Below are 15822 nucleotides of genomic sequence, written 5' to 3'. Positions count from 1 at the left end.
GCTCGTTGGTTAGCAAATTCAATTTGAGATTAAGATTGAAATTAAGAAATATTTGTAGAACTAAACATATTTAATTTGTTCATCTCATAATAACCAGTGTCCAATACTGATGGTGTTGAAGGCTCTAAAGAGCTAATTGGGGAAAATAGTAATTGGGGGAAAGCTTATTCAGGACCCAATATTCAATCCTTATCATACTCCTTCCACATACTATATGATTGATAATATTTGTCGGATGAATGACCGATTTTAATCACTAAATCTAAGTAATATTCTATTATATTTTTTTCTGTTTGATACTGTAAAAAGAATTTTAAGTTTTGTGTTTTTGCCATACTGTATAGCTGTGTACTTACTTAGAGGATTTATGTAAGAGCCTACGGTCTTAGAGCTGACTAAAAGGAATATTGTCTTGACTCTGAATTTCTAAACAAGCAAAATATATGTTCCTTCCAAAGGAGGAAGAGAAGAAGAGCAAAAGTCTGTTTCATTATTTAGCTCAAACACCAAATTCCAGTTCTCTCTCTCTCTCTCTCTTTTTTTTTTTTTTTTTTTTAGACATCACCCTAATCAGCAAATCTTGGGAATAACTGAATAGGAGCTAATACTCTTTACATTATTATTTTATTTGTACTGTAACCTTATTATAACACATTTAAATCTAAACTACTGTTGCGTGCATCACAATAGATGTGACAGAAATAAAAATACAGGTAGATATGTGTCATACTCCAGATATCCATCTCGTTTCATTACATCAGGGCTATAATTAGTAGATCCTGATGTGACCAAAGACTGCTAGTTAGTTCACTGAAAGTTTGCATCATGAATGGATGTTGAATTTTGTCAACAAAATAATGTTTGCATTATGCTTAGTAAAAGAGGCCAGCCTGAAAATATTATATACTGTATGATTCTATTTTTATAATATTCTCAAAAATGGTAAAACTATAGCAACAGAGGACAGATAAGTGGTTGCAGGGGACAAATAATGGGGGAGATTCTGAAAAAAAAAAGGAGTTGTTCTGTATCCTGTCTATGCTGGTGTTTGTGTAAGTATATAAACTCATGCATCTTTCCAACAACAACAACAACAACAAAGTGAACTTTACTGTGTAAATTAAAAAAAATAAAGAAATAAAAAATAAACAAGATCCCTCTCTTTATTAAATTCTCCTCATACAATGCAACTTTTAGAGATTGTTCCCTACTAAAACACAGTTAATACAAAAGGCCATCACATTTTAGCACCCCCTACAATCTTCAAGGAAGACGGAAAAGGAAAAACTTAATTCCTTGTATTTCAATATGCATATGCAGATTTTGAAAGGAAGTTGATATTTTCTGGTCTTCTCACTTTTATTCATACGGGGAAGAAATGTTTTATCTAATATTGAGATATTAGGACATTTTACAGTCTCTACTCATTGTTCATATTTTGTTCAATATATTTAGTAATCAATAAATATAAAATATATTTTCTAGTATTAGCTACCTTTGATGCTCATTTTTATCACTAGGTATACTACAATAATATGGAACCTGCTTTTCATTATAACTAAGTTGTATCCAAAGTAGAATCAAGGTCAACTCTCAGCAAAATTGTGAGGTGTCTTTATGAACTCTTCACAGTTATACTTTTTTTCTCCTACACTATATGTTTTATTGAGAATTACTTTTTTATTTCTCTCTTCCCCCACCCCCTAAAAAAATCAATTGTAATTTTTCATAATAAATGATCTGACAGTGTAAACGAAGAAATATTGATTGTATACCAATTGTTTACAGGAAAGTATAAATGAATGAGTAAAATAGTGAGCCCCCTTAGGATATTTGCATTTTAATGAAAATGAAAGTCAAAGCACCAGGACCAGACCAAAGGAATAAGTATCCAATTTGTAACTTTAAATATCAATGAGCTCATTTTGGGTCTTTTTCTTTTTTTTGAGATAAGAGGATTTACTGAAAATCATCACAGATAACTGTATGACCCTCTACATTCCTTTTCCATAAAGGGAGAATCTTATATTCAAAATTTTTCTTTTAATAATTTTTTCTCCCTTTAAAAAATATAACTAAAAAATGACTGACTGAAATTAAAGATTTACTAGTATAGATTATTTTACTGGACATCCAAAATATGAGGAATAAAATTACATGTTGACTTTAACTTAAGTCGATATAATGACAATAAAAAAAGGAAAATATAATTGGGTTACAGAAATGGTGGTGTATGTCTATCTGATGAAATATTAAACCAGGTCAGTTATATCACTTAGCGATTTCTTCATTACAGAAATTTCTGATTAAAAATATTTATTTGAATGTTTGATCTAATGGCCTCTTCTTCTGGCTTACTACTACTTCTGTTCTTTCCTTTTATTACCTTTTATATTAGATAAATATGTTTTGAGGGACAATTAATGAGAAAAGGAATGCTTGCTTGCATTGTGGCAGTCAGTATAATCACATCTCCTCAATGTTTGCAGTCATTGTGGGTTCAAGACTTTTGTTAGAAATATTTTATATTCTGATTGCTTAGGCTAGGATTTCCTGTACTATATTAAATAATAATAGTAAAGTAGACATCCCTGTCTTGTTCTTGACCATAGACAAAAAGCTCTCAGTTTTTCCTCAGTGAGGATAATATTAGCTGTGGGTCTTTCCTAGATGGCCTTTTAGATGCTGAGATATGGCCCCACAATCCCCACCTTAAGTTGAGTGTTTTTATCAAGAATGGATGCTGTACTTTGTCAAATGCTTTTTCTGCATCTATTGAAAGGAACATATGGTTTTTATTCTTTCTTTTATTAATGTGGTGTATCATGTTGATTGATTTGGGAATACTGAACCACCCTTATAGCCCAGGAATATATCCCATTTGATTGTGGTAAATGGTTCTTTGAATGTACTGTTGGATTCAAATTGCTAGCGTTTTTGAGAAATTTTGCATTTATGTTCATAAGGGATATTTTCCTGTAATTCTCTTTCGTAGTGGGGTCTTTGGTTTTAGAATCAAGGAAATGCTGACCCCATAGAATGAATTTGGAAATGTACCTTCTGTTTCTATTCTTTGGAACAGTTTGAGAAGAAAAGCTATTAACTCTTTAAATGTTCAGTGAAATTTCCCTGGGAAGCCATCTGGCCCTGGACTTTTGTTTTTTGGTAGACTTTTGATTACTGATTCAATTTCTTTGCTGCTTATAAGTCCATTCAAATTTTCTATTTCTTCCTGTTTCAGGTTTGGTAGTTTAAATGTTTCTAGGAATTTATCCATTTCTTACAGATGGCCCAATTTGTTGGCATAAAATTTTTCATAACATTCTTTTATAAGTGTTAGTATTTCTGTGGTGTTGGTTGTGATCTTTCCTCTCTCATTTGTTACTTTATTTATTTGGGTCCATTCCCTTTTCTTTTTGATAAGTCTGACTATAGGTTTATCAATTTTATTAATTCATTCAAAGAACAAACTTCTGGTTTCATTTATTTGTTCTCCTGTTTTGTTTTTTGTTTTCAGTGTCATTTATTTCTGCTCTAGTCTTTATTATTTCCCTTCTTCTGCTGGCTTTAGGCTTCACTGGTTGTTCTTCATCTATCTCCTTTAGGTGTAAGATTAGGTTATGTATTTGAGATATTTCTTGCTTCTTGTGGGACCTGTATTGCTAAATACTTCCCTTTTTGACTGCTTTTGCTGCATCCCAAAGGTTTTGGACTCTCATTATCATTTTTCCCATGTTTTTTTTAGAATTTCTTCTTAAATTTCCTGGTTGACCCATTTATTCTTTAATAGGATGTTTTCTAACCTCCGTGTGTTGGTGGTATTTCCATTTTTTTTTCTTGTGGTTCACTTCAAGTTTCATAGTGTTGTGATCAGAAATTATGCATGGTATGATCTCAGGCTTTTTGCACTTGTTGAAGCCTGACTTGTGACCTTGTATGTGATCTATTCTGGAGAATGTCTCATATGCACATAAAAAAAATGTGTATTCTGTTGCTTTAGGGTGGAAAGTTTGGAATATTTCTGTTAATTTTCTGTTAAGTCCATAGTGTCATTAAAAGCCATTGTTTCCATGTTGATTTTCTGCCTAGATAATTCATTCACTGGTGTAAATGGGGGTGTTACAACCTCTAATATTATTGTATTATTATCAATGAATTCCTTCATGTTATTAATTGTTTTATGTATTTGGGTAGTCTCAAGTTGGGGGCATAAATATTTACAATTGTTAGATCATCTTATTGGATAAACCCATTTGTTATGATATAGTGCTCTTCTTTATCACTTCTTACAGTCTTTGGTTTAAAATCTAGCTTGACCGATATAAGGATTAGTAGTCTGGCCTCTTTTGATATCCATTAGTATAATATATGGTTCTTCATCCCTCCATTTTCAATCTGGAGGTGTCTTGAGGTCTAAAATGACTCCTGATAAGCAGCATATACATGGATTTTTAAAAAATAATCCATTCTGATACCCTATGTCTTTTGATTGGAACATAGAGACTACTTAAATTCACAGTAATATATTTTAAAGATTTATTTACATGAGAGAGAGAGAGAGAGAGAGAGAGAGAGAGAGAGAAAGAGATCAAGGGGGAGAAGGAGATAGAGAGAATCCCAAGGAGACTCTGCACTGAGTGTGGAGAGCCTGATAAGGAGCTTGATCCTATAATCATGATCACAGCCTGAGCCAAAACTAAGAGTTAGATGCTCAACCAAATATACCCCTCAGATGCCCCTGCATTCAAAGTAATTATTGATAGAAATAATTTAGTGTCATTTTATTACTTGTTTTGTCATTGTTTCAGGAGATTTTCTCTGTTATTTTCTTGTCTTTTGCTTTTGGTCTTCTTTCCCACTCAAAGAGTTCCCTTTAATATTTCTCGCAGGTCTGATTTAATGGTCATGGACTCCTTTAGTTTTTGTTTCTCTGGAAACTCTTTATCTCCCTATTCTGAATGACAGCCTTGCTGGATAAAGTATTCTTGGCTGCATATTTTTGTCATTCAGCACACTGAGTATATCATTCCATTCTCTTATGGCCTGCTAAGTTTCTATGGAAATATTTATTTTAACCTTGTTTTCCCTTGAAAGCAAAGGACTTCTTTTGTCTTTCTACTATGAGGATTTTTTCTTTATCTACATATTTTGCAATTTTACCACAATATGTTTTGGTGTTGGCCTAATTTTGTTGATTTTGATGGGAATTCTCTGGGTCTCCTGGATTTGAATGTCTGTGTACTTCCTCAAATTAGGCTAGATCTGAGAGACAAATTCAGTAAAGTTGCAGGATACAAAATCAACATACAAAAATCTGTGGGATTTCTATACACTAAAAATGAAGCAGCACAAAGAGAAATCAAGAAATCAATACCATTTACGATTGCACCCAAAGCCATAAGAAACCTAAGCATAAATCTAACCAAACAGGTACAAGTTCTGTACTCTGAAAACTATAGAACATTTATGAAAGAAATTGAAGAGGACACAAAGAAATAGAAAAACATCCCATGCTCATGGATTGGAAGAACAAAGATATTTTAAGAATATATGCTATCCGAAGCAATCTCCACATTTAATGCAATCTCTATCAAATACCACCAGTGTTTTTCACAGAGCTAGAACAAACCATCCTAAAGTTTATATGGAACAACAAAAGACCCTAAATAGCCAAAGCAACCTTGAGAAAGAAAACCAAAGCTGGTGGCATCACAATTCTGGACTTCAAGCTATATTACAAATCTATAGTCACCAGAATGGTATGGTATTGGCACAACAACAGACATGTGGGTCAATGGAACAGAATAGAGAACCCAGAAATGGACTCCAATGATATGGTCAACTATTCCTTGACAAAGTAGGAAAGAATACCCAGTGGATAAAAGACAATCTCTTCAACAAATGGTGTTGGAGAAACTGGACTACAACATGCAAAAGAGTGAAACTGGCCACTTTCTTAGACCATACCCAAAAAGAAATTCCAAGTGGGTGAACAACCTAAAAGTGAGACAGGAAACCATGAACATCCTGGAGGAGAATACAGGCAGCAACCTCTTTGACCTTGGCTGTAGCAGCTTCTTGACTAGACATATCCCTGGAGGCAAGGGAGACCAAAGCAAAAATGAACTATTGGGACTTTATCAGGAAAAAAAAAAGCATCTATACAACAAAGGAAACAATCCACAAAACTAAAATCCAACCTCAGGTTGCGAGATGTTTGCAAATGACACAGCTGATAAATGGTTAGTATCCAAAATCTATAAAGAATTTAACCAACTCAACACCCCAAAATCAAATAATCCAGTTAAGAAATGGGCAGAAGAGACACAATGACATTTTTCCAAAGAAGACATCCAGAGAGCTAAAAGACACATGAAAATGCTCACCATCACCCTTCATCAGGGAAATATAAATCAAAACCACGAGATACCACTTCAAACCTGTCAGAATGGCTAAAATTAACAATACAGGAAACAACAGATGTTGGTGAGGATGAGGAGACAAGGGAACCCTTAATATTGCTGATGGAAATGCAAACTGGGGCAGCCTCTCTGGAAAAGTATAGAAGTTTCTCAAAAAGTGAAAAATAGAACTACCCTATGATCCAGCAATTGCACTACGAAATATTTACCCAAAAGATATGAGAATACTAATTTGAAGGGACACATGCACCCTGATGTTTCTAGCAGCATTATCAACAATAGCCAAATTATTGAAAGAGCCCAATTGTCTATTGACTGATGAGTGGATAAAGAAGATGTCACACACACACACACACACACACACACACACGAATATTACTCAACTATGAAAAGGAATGAAACCTAGCCATTTGCAACAACATGGATGGAGCTAGAGTGTATTATGCTAAGTGAAATAAATCAGTCAGAAAATGACAAATTCTAGATTATTTCACTACTATGCAGAAATTTAGAAAGCAAAGAGATGAACATAAAGGGGAAAATAGAGAGGCAAACCATAAAACTGACTCTTAACTATAGAGAATAACCTGAGTGTTGCTAGATGGGAGGTGGGCAGGGCTATGAGTAAAATGGGTGATGAGTATTAAGAAGGGCACTTCTTGTGATGAGCACTGGGTATTATATGGAAGTGATGAATCCCTAAATTCTATTCCTAAAACTAATATTACACTATATATTAGCTAAGTGGAATTTAAATAAAAACCTGAAACAAACCAAAAAAAAAAAAAAAAGCATTTTATTTAAAAGAAAAATACCACCCATTAAAAAAAATAAATATATATGATCCTCATTTAAAAAACTATTTTATGGGGATCCCTGGGTGGCGCAGCGGTTTGGCGCCTGCCTTTGGCCCAGGGTGCGATCCTGAAGACCCGGGATCGAATCCCACGTCGGGCTCCCGGTGCATGGAGCCCGCTTCTGCCTATGTCTCTGCCTCTCTCTCTCTCTGTATGACTATCCTAAATAAATAATAAAAAAAAAACTATTTTATGTTCACATTTTAAGGACATAATAATTATGCTAATAGGCAGTATTTTCACATTTTTGGAAATATATAAGCAGAAATGAAGCTAGAAACAACCAATGAATGCTCAGATTTGGGATTTTCTTGAAGTCTAACTATTACTTGTATATAGCAAAAATAATTTACCAATTATAATATTTCACGTAAACTAGTAGTTGGCTCTTAGATTGAGCTAAAAATAAAATAGGTACAAAAATTTTACATTTCAATGTCGGAATACTGTTTTTTTTCTCTGGAGTGGAAGGATAAGTATTCATTTATCTTGCATTCTCATGAAAAATTTTGAAACGTGTGGTTTCAATCTTTTGTGAATATGGGATTTTATTGTATAAATGTATAGATTACAAATGAAAGCTTATAAAATGATTCAATTTCACATCTAAGTGGTGTTATTGCCCCCTTTTTCAGACTGTGCATAGATTTTGTAATGAATGTCTATTATTTCACTGAATAAGAAAATTTTCTATTGCTTTTTGTTGCTGTCTTGGAGGGACAATCATTGCCTTCTTTTACCCTACTTCTAAATGAACTCAAATGTGTTTAAACACACCTATTGAAATCATTTAAAACTAGAGAGCTCTGACTCTGGTCAATATATATGTCTGCCGGATTTTTTAAAGACACAATAGGAAATATGATTGCATAAATTAAAATTTTAAATGTTAAATTCATTTAAAAATGTTAAAGTAAAAAGGCAAAGTTGGTTTGGTTTGTATAAATTAAAATTTTAAATGTTAAATCCATTTAAAAACAATGTTAAAGTAAAAAGGCAAAGTTGGTTTGGTTTTTGTCTGTATGAGGAAAATTAAGCTTAACCATTAGATAGTATGCAAGTCAGTAAAAATGAGAGTAGGAAGGATGTTTTTATTGAAAATGTAAGATTATACTGAATAATCAAAATCACCCTCTCTGATGATGCTTTTCTCTTAAGTTTATCAAACTGAAACTGAGTTTTACCATATTAAGGGCATACCTGATTACACGATACCTCCCTTTCAAACTAGATTGCCAATACAAAAGTACATAACTAAGTAAAGTGCTTAGAAAACTCTTACTTTGAAAGCCCTAACTCTATTAAAATAAATAAAATTGTGAAATGTAAGTTTATTGAATAATATAATTCCTATTATTACAGCATTAAACTATTCCTTTTCATCAGTTTTTTTTAATTATAATCAGAGACCTATGCAAATTTCATAGATAGAAATTCTTTCCACAGTGGTGTATTTTTTCTTTAGATATATATCTTACTGTGAAAATTCACCCATCTGCAATATTTTATAGGGGCTCCATCTACTATAAAGAACTATCATAGGGGCATAATGCTGACCTGAAAGCTAGCTAGAAAAAGGAAGTGGAAAGAATCAAGTTCTTATTACAATATAATTTGACTTTAATTCTGCATGTGGCATTACCAACAAAAGTGTTTTTCAATTATATGGTAAAAAGAGAAATGGAGGGGCACCTGGGTGGTCCAGTCAGTTGGGCTTGTGACTTAGGCTCAGGTCATGATCCCAGGGTCCTGGAATGGAGCCCCACATCAGCTTTCTGCTCAGTGGGGAGCCTGCTTCTCCCTCTTCCTCTGTCCCCAGTCCCCAACTCGTCCTTGCTCTCTCTCTGGTTCGTGCACTCCCTCTCAAATAAACAAATAAAATCTTTTTTAAAAAGAGGGGAGAAATGTAGTAAAACAAAATTACCAAAAAATAAAAGTAAAATTAAGTATCTTAGAAAACTGTAAAGAATCAATACAGCACATTAGTCAGAACCAGGTGTCATGTTGAAAGATGTTGAGAGTCAGTCGAGAGGAGAGTGGATATCTCAGTCATCTAAATAGATATTATAAACAATAGAGAAAATGCTGTAAACTGACTAACACATGTTATACTAGCTCCACAGTGATTAAAATAGATAACTTCTGTTTGATAACTATAATTTGAGAACACTGGAGCTCTTTACATACTTTCTGATAGGAAACATCAAAATTACTTACTCACGTACCCTTCTCATCTCCTTCTTTGATCCCACATACCTTCACCATCCTCATTCTATTCATACCTTACTTTTTGCACAGTTCTCAAGCATGAATAAATTGTTTTACTTATATAAGTATGACTGAACTGAGTTATGCATAATGATAATTAACTTATTAATAATGCTTTAGTGAAATAGACTTTATTTTTCTATAGTTGGGATGTAAGAAGGATGAAAAGAATTCAAGTTAGGTTATCAAGAACAAGATACACCTAGAACTGTGTCACTATGAATAAAAACACCGTGTCACACCTACTTGACTGTTGAACTTAGTCATAAAATTCAAAATGTTAACAGCTTTTCTTCCTTGTCTCCTAATCCCTTCCTGTAGAGTTATAAGACTAAAAACAGTATAATTTCTGTTTTACCTTCACTTGTGTTAAACATTCTTTTTATATACTGGAATTATATACCTGTGCAATTTAACCTATTTCTAAGAACATCATATTTTAGAGTAAATTTTCTATTGTTTTAAACTATTTGTGGTATGTCTTTACATATAGATATATCTGATATTTTAGATTTTGTGAGAACATATAAATATTAACCTATTGCTTGATTTAAAAATAGCAGTAGCAAATGGGTAGAGTTTCTTAGAGATTTAAATGAATGAACAAAGAGTTCCCACATACACGACTGACTTTTTTTATAAGGAGTTATTAAGAACATGCCACAGAAAACCTAGTGGAAAAGCCAGAGTATGATAGAAGTGAAAATTCAGGAGCTAAGATGTGTTTTGCCAATAGTTAACATAGTTAATAGTTTCACCAATATTAACAAAATTAATAACTGTCTTCATCCAGGCTCTATGTTAAAATTGAGGGCATTTGAATTAAATATTTATTATTTTTATTATCATCATCATTGCTATTATTATCAATTTCCTTTAGATTTGCCTTAGAGGACTAGCACACAATTTCCCTTTTCAACAGAATTTTTCAATAAACACACACACACACACACACACACACACATACATGCACACATGCTAAAAAAAAGGAGAAAGATTGAATCTATGTTGCCTGTGAGATTTGCATGACCACAGAGGGATGACAAATTCTGTGAACCTTTAAGAAGACACCATTTTCAAAACACAATTTCCAGTAAGGAAAAGAGAAAGTTTGTCTAAAGTTCAGCCTCACTGCCACTACTTATTTCACAGGTTTGCACAAATTATGATGGAATAAATTGCTGCTAAGGAGGAATTTCTAAACCAGAGTAATCCTTTTAACGGCATTTACTTATTTCTAATACTTCAAGAAATTTGCCATTCTGGGTGTGCAATGAGAAATGTATAGGCAAAAGTTAAAGCTAGCAGTCAGAGAAATCAAAGCAAAAAAAGAAATATGAATTTTTAAAAATCTCTGAATTAAACAGAGAAGCTTGCAGTAGGTTATGACCTTAAATTGCTAAGTTATGAAACCCTTATGCAACTGTGATGAGCATAACTATTCTTCAGTGGAAACTTTTTAAATTAAAGGAATATACTGAAAATGAAACTTTCTGTGTCTTTACTCCTCCAGTGATAATTAAGGTACTTGTCATACTTATCAATAACAGATATTTTTCCCTTAGTGTGTTCAACACAAATATTCCTCTCAATTTATGTCAATGCAAGGGAAATCAAATATAGAATTAAAGCGCTGTTTTATTCTGTTTGATTAACAGTAAATATTATGTATATGATTTCCTTCCAGATCTATCCCATTTTCTTCCTATTTAAAATTAAAATCATTTTCTTTAAATATGAATCTTTTATGTGCGTATGCAGTATTTTAAAAGGGGGAACTTTGAATTTCTTTTAATTTAGAGAACAATTTTGTAACTGCTGAGAATGGGAAATGGGCTCTCGTTAAAAGTTGTTTTTTTTATTTTTGTTGAGGGGAGGTTGATCTAAGCTTGTTACCTGTGGGAGGAAAAATAAATCATGTGTGAACAAATTTAGTATTGGAAACTACTTTCAGTAACTTCATCTGAAACCTGAAAGGCTTTCAAATAAAACAAATAAGAATACCTCTGCTACCAAACACCGATGAGCTCCATGACGTGAGTATTCTTAGCAACAGACAACTGAAACTGGGTTTATATACCATACTTACTGATGTAAGTAGGACTTTGAGCTCTTATTTCAAACAGTCTGCCAATATTTTAATCCATTTCACATACATGCACAATTTGTGTCTTTTTAACTGTGAATGCTGTATCTTTAATACCCTTTTCCAAGTATTTCATATTGTATCTGAAATGAGATCATGACATTTCTGTTCCTTGATTTTCAAATTCCTGATCAGTGGCAGATAGCAACATATTTGTTGTGTATTTGATTCTTCTAATAATAAAGTACATAACTACTCAGGACTCTTATAAGAGATTCTCATAAACAGCTGCTGCATATCACACAAATCAGTGCGTGTTTGCATTCCCCAAAAGGAAGTTGATAGATGAAATAGGTGTGTGGATAGAGAGCAGGAATAAAATGTTGTGAATGCATTAGTTGAGCTTGTTCATTTTTTGGAAAATTAAAATTGAACGGTATACTCCTATTAAGTTAATCTTATCGGAGCTGCCTTGTGATTATATCTACTAAAAATAGAACTTTGTGTATTTCATATATATTTTGCTCATAGCATTTGCCTTATTTTACATTTCATAATATTATTAAAATTCCTTCAATATTTGCAAGTCCTACATATTTTTAAATATTAAGCATAACTACACTACTTAGGAATTAGACCTTTTGTGAGAAGGTAGAATTACTTGTTGCTTTGGTTTTGATTCTGTTGGGTTGCTGGTTTTCATATATTTTAATTTATTTATTTATTTTAACTTATAACTAGTATATAAAATTCTGGGCTATCCTTTTTCACACTGGAATGATAGTACTCCATTGTCTTCTTGTTCACATTTTTTTTTTTAGATTTTATTTATTTATTCATGAGAGACACCGAGAGAGAGACAGAGGCAGAGACACAGGCAGAGGGAGAAGCAGGCTCCACACAGGGAGCCCGATGCGGGATTTGATCCCAGGACTCAGGATCACGTCCTGAGCCAAAGGCAGATGCTCAATGGGTGAGCCACCCAGGCGTACCTAGTTTCCATTTCTTTGCAGATATTCCCCATTGGTTTTGTTTGTCCTTCCAGTATAGCCTTTGTCATATTAATCGTAGCTATTTTAAATTCCCTGTCTGAGAGTTCTAACATCTTGGTCATATGTGAACCTCCTTCTATTGATTGCTTTGTCCGTTTTGTCCCTTGTGTTATTTCTTACATAGTATTTGTTGCATAGTATTTGGATGAAACACATTAAGACAGACTAAGCTAGTCTTTATTTCTCAAAATGAGCATACATCTTTTTCCCCTAGCTTTGCTAGTCTATGAGTAACATTGTATATGTCTAAGATGTACAGGAACATGTTTTGATAAACATATACATTGTGAAATGATTCCCCCAATCAAACAAATCAAGCTATCCATCGCCCCACATGTTTACTAGTGTTGTGTGCGTGTGTGTGTATGTATGTTTGTTGAGAACACTTAATTTTAGCAAATTTTAAGTATACAATACGTTATTATTTACTGTAGTCACCATGCTATACATTAGATCATCAGAACTAATTATGGGCATGCTTCCTTTGCTAGAACTTTATTGTGGAAATTTTTGTGAATTAGGAATCAAACTGTGTGTGTTATTGTTGCTATTATTAAAATCACTGCACTCTTGACTTCAAAGTCCTCAAATGTTGCCTGTGCATATTGTGGGATTGGGTTAATAGAGAATTTGCTTAGTGTTTCTATTCTTCTTTTAGCTTTAGTTTATTCTGGTGATTTCTTTCCTTAAGGAGATTATGTCTCCAGCATGGTGTCCTTGCCCCCAGGGATAAACTGCTATTTATTAATGCTACTTGTTGGTCTACAGATGGATGCAGTTTTGACATTCTCTATTATCCTCTTTCAATTTCAGACAGGCTGTTTTTGGGTCCCAGTTTGAGACTTTCTTAGTAACTCACCCCTCCTCTGTATGAACTGGATCTCTATGGTCTGGGATCAGGATACTTTCTGTTCTTCTCTTATGTATAGCATGGCTTTTCTTTTTTTTCTTATTTTTTTTTTTTACTCCACATGCATTTTTTTCCCCAGCTTAATGGATGTTTACAATGGGAGAACTAGTCCACTATTATTATTCTTTCATAAGCCATAAAGTTGGAAATAACTATCCACAGTCCAAGTGAGTCAAGCAACATTTGAGCATATAGATATATTACCTTATTTGAGCAGACTTGCAGATTGGTGTGTGTTTGTGTGTATGTATATATTTAGATGCAAAAAAATGTGCCATATAAAAATCAAATAGTCGGAATGGTTAAAATAGAGAGTAAATAAAAACTATGAAAGGAATGCCAAGATTATAAAGTTAGTGCATATAAATATTTGCATGGGGTTTGGTCTGCTTTCTCATTCTCCATTTCTCATTTCCTCCTAGTGTAAACTAGGAGGAAAATGACTTTTATTAAATTTTTATTATATTCAGGGTACTATAAAAAGTGATTTACATAACTATTCATTTAATATTCTAAAAAAAAGAAAGCATGTTGGATTTTCCCTAAATCATGTAATGGCATAGTATTTTTAGACCCGGGCATATGAATCTACACTAATGTTCGAATCACCTATTCCTTGAGGCCAGGGAACAGCTAGCCAGCTGTCCAGTATCACTGAAGTCATTAAAAGAATTCTGTTATGTCTTGGTGTCCTGTTAAGTTTCACCCTTGATTATTTCCCTTTTGTGAGGGTGGGGAACTATACTCTTTTAATCCATCCTAGGGATTCATGTTTTCTGTGTATTTGTTCTTTCTTTTGGATCTTAGAACTATTTTTAAAAGATCAGTTTCTCAGCTGAAACTGAGATCAGTTTCATTACTGCAAAATGAATTGTTCTTTAGATAGAAAAGGAGGGTAGAGAATAAGTAGGGTGGAACGTTTGTCCCTTTTAATCAAGGCAAGATGAATGTACCCCAGACTGAGATCTGTTTCATAGTATGTTAATCTCCACTCTGTTTTCAGTAGTAAAAGTTGAATTAATTCTGCATATTTTAAACATCTTTTTGAAGTCTCTTTATGTTTAGCTATTAATTTATGAGCTTTGATACTATGCTTAGTTTCTTCAGTTTCTCATTATTTATGACTGACAAATTTTAAGAATTATAGGGAAAAAAGCTGACTGGAACCTCTAAAAACAGATCTTCTGTATTTAAAGTTTTAAAATCAGGATTTATCCCATATATGCATTGCTGAAAATGTGGAACTACAGTACATTGAAATTCTCTAAAAACATAGCGTAGCACGTTCTTTTAAGCTATAAGAGTTACTTTGTGAAGCAGAGATATATTTATTTTTAATACTTCAAATTGAAGTAGTACGCATTAGTAAAGTGATTTAAGAGTGCTACCTTAGTTGGAAAGGTTACTGTGATCCTTTTTGATTGATTCAAATTGCAATGATGCATAGCAGTTAGCAGATGACCCAGGAGTATACTGTTATTTTTTAAGTAATGCTCCAATTTATGTTATATTTCATGGAAATGTACTTGTTGACCTATTTTTACCATTTCTTAGAAGAAATAAAATATATTAATGTTCAGCTGGCTATATAAATAGATTTTACTCTCTTCACATTTCATGCTTACTTTGGTTTTTTACATGACATCTTTCACACAAATACTTCAAAATTGAATAAGTAACAGCTAAGTTGGGTATATTTGTTAAGGCTCTGCAATTTAAGAATTAATACGAATAGGGGTGCCTAGGTGGCTCAGTTGGTTAAGCTACCTTTGTTTCAGGTCATGATCTCAGTGTCCTGGAATCGAGCCCCACATTGGCTTCTCTGCTCAGTATAGAGCCTGCTTCTCCTTCTCTCTGCTTGCTGCTCTATTTGCTTGTGTTCTCTTTCTTTCCTCTGTCAAATAAATAAATAAAATGTAAAAAAAAAAAGAATTAGTAGGAATAGAATCAAATATCCAAATACAGATATTTTTAATGTACCTGTATCTTTATAATCATTAAGAAATAAAGATTGGATTCAATTGTGATTTCAGAATCAATTAAGAATAAAAAAGTAAGCCTGAATATTTTATCAAATTATACATTATAGATATGTTAACCACATTGAATGTGGATTAATATAGGGATAAGTTTAAGCCAAAAGACCTAAAGTGGGTTCTTTTGAGGATGAAAAGCATCATTTTGGTTTTTTCTTGATTTTATTTTGGAAGGATATTTTAATATACTA

Source organism: Vulpes vulpes, chromosome 1 (assembly GCF_048418805.1).
Source record: "Vulpes vulpes isolate BD-2025 chromosome 1, VulVul3, whole genome shotgun sequence".
Taxonomy (NCBI): Eukaryota; Metazoa; Chordata; class Mammalia; order Carnivora; family Canidae; genus Vulpes; species Vulpes vulpes.
The sequence above is the reverse complement of the archived record's forward strand: the minus strand, read 5'-3'. Positions refer to the sequence as shown.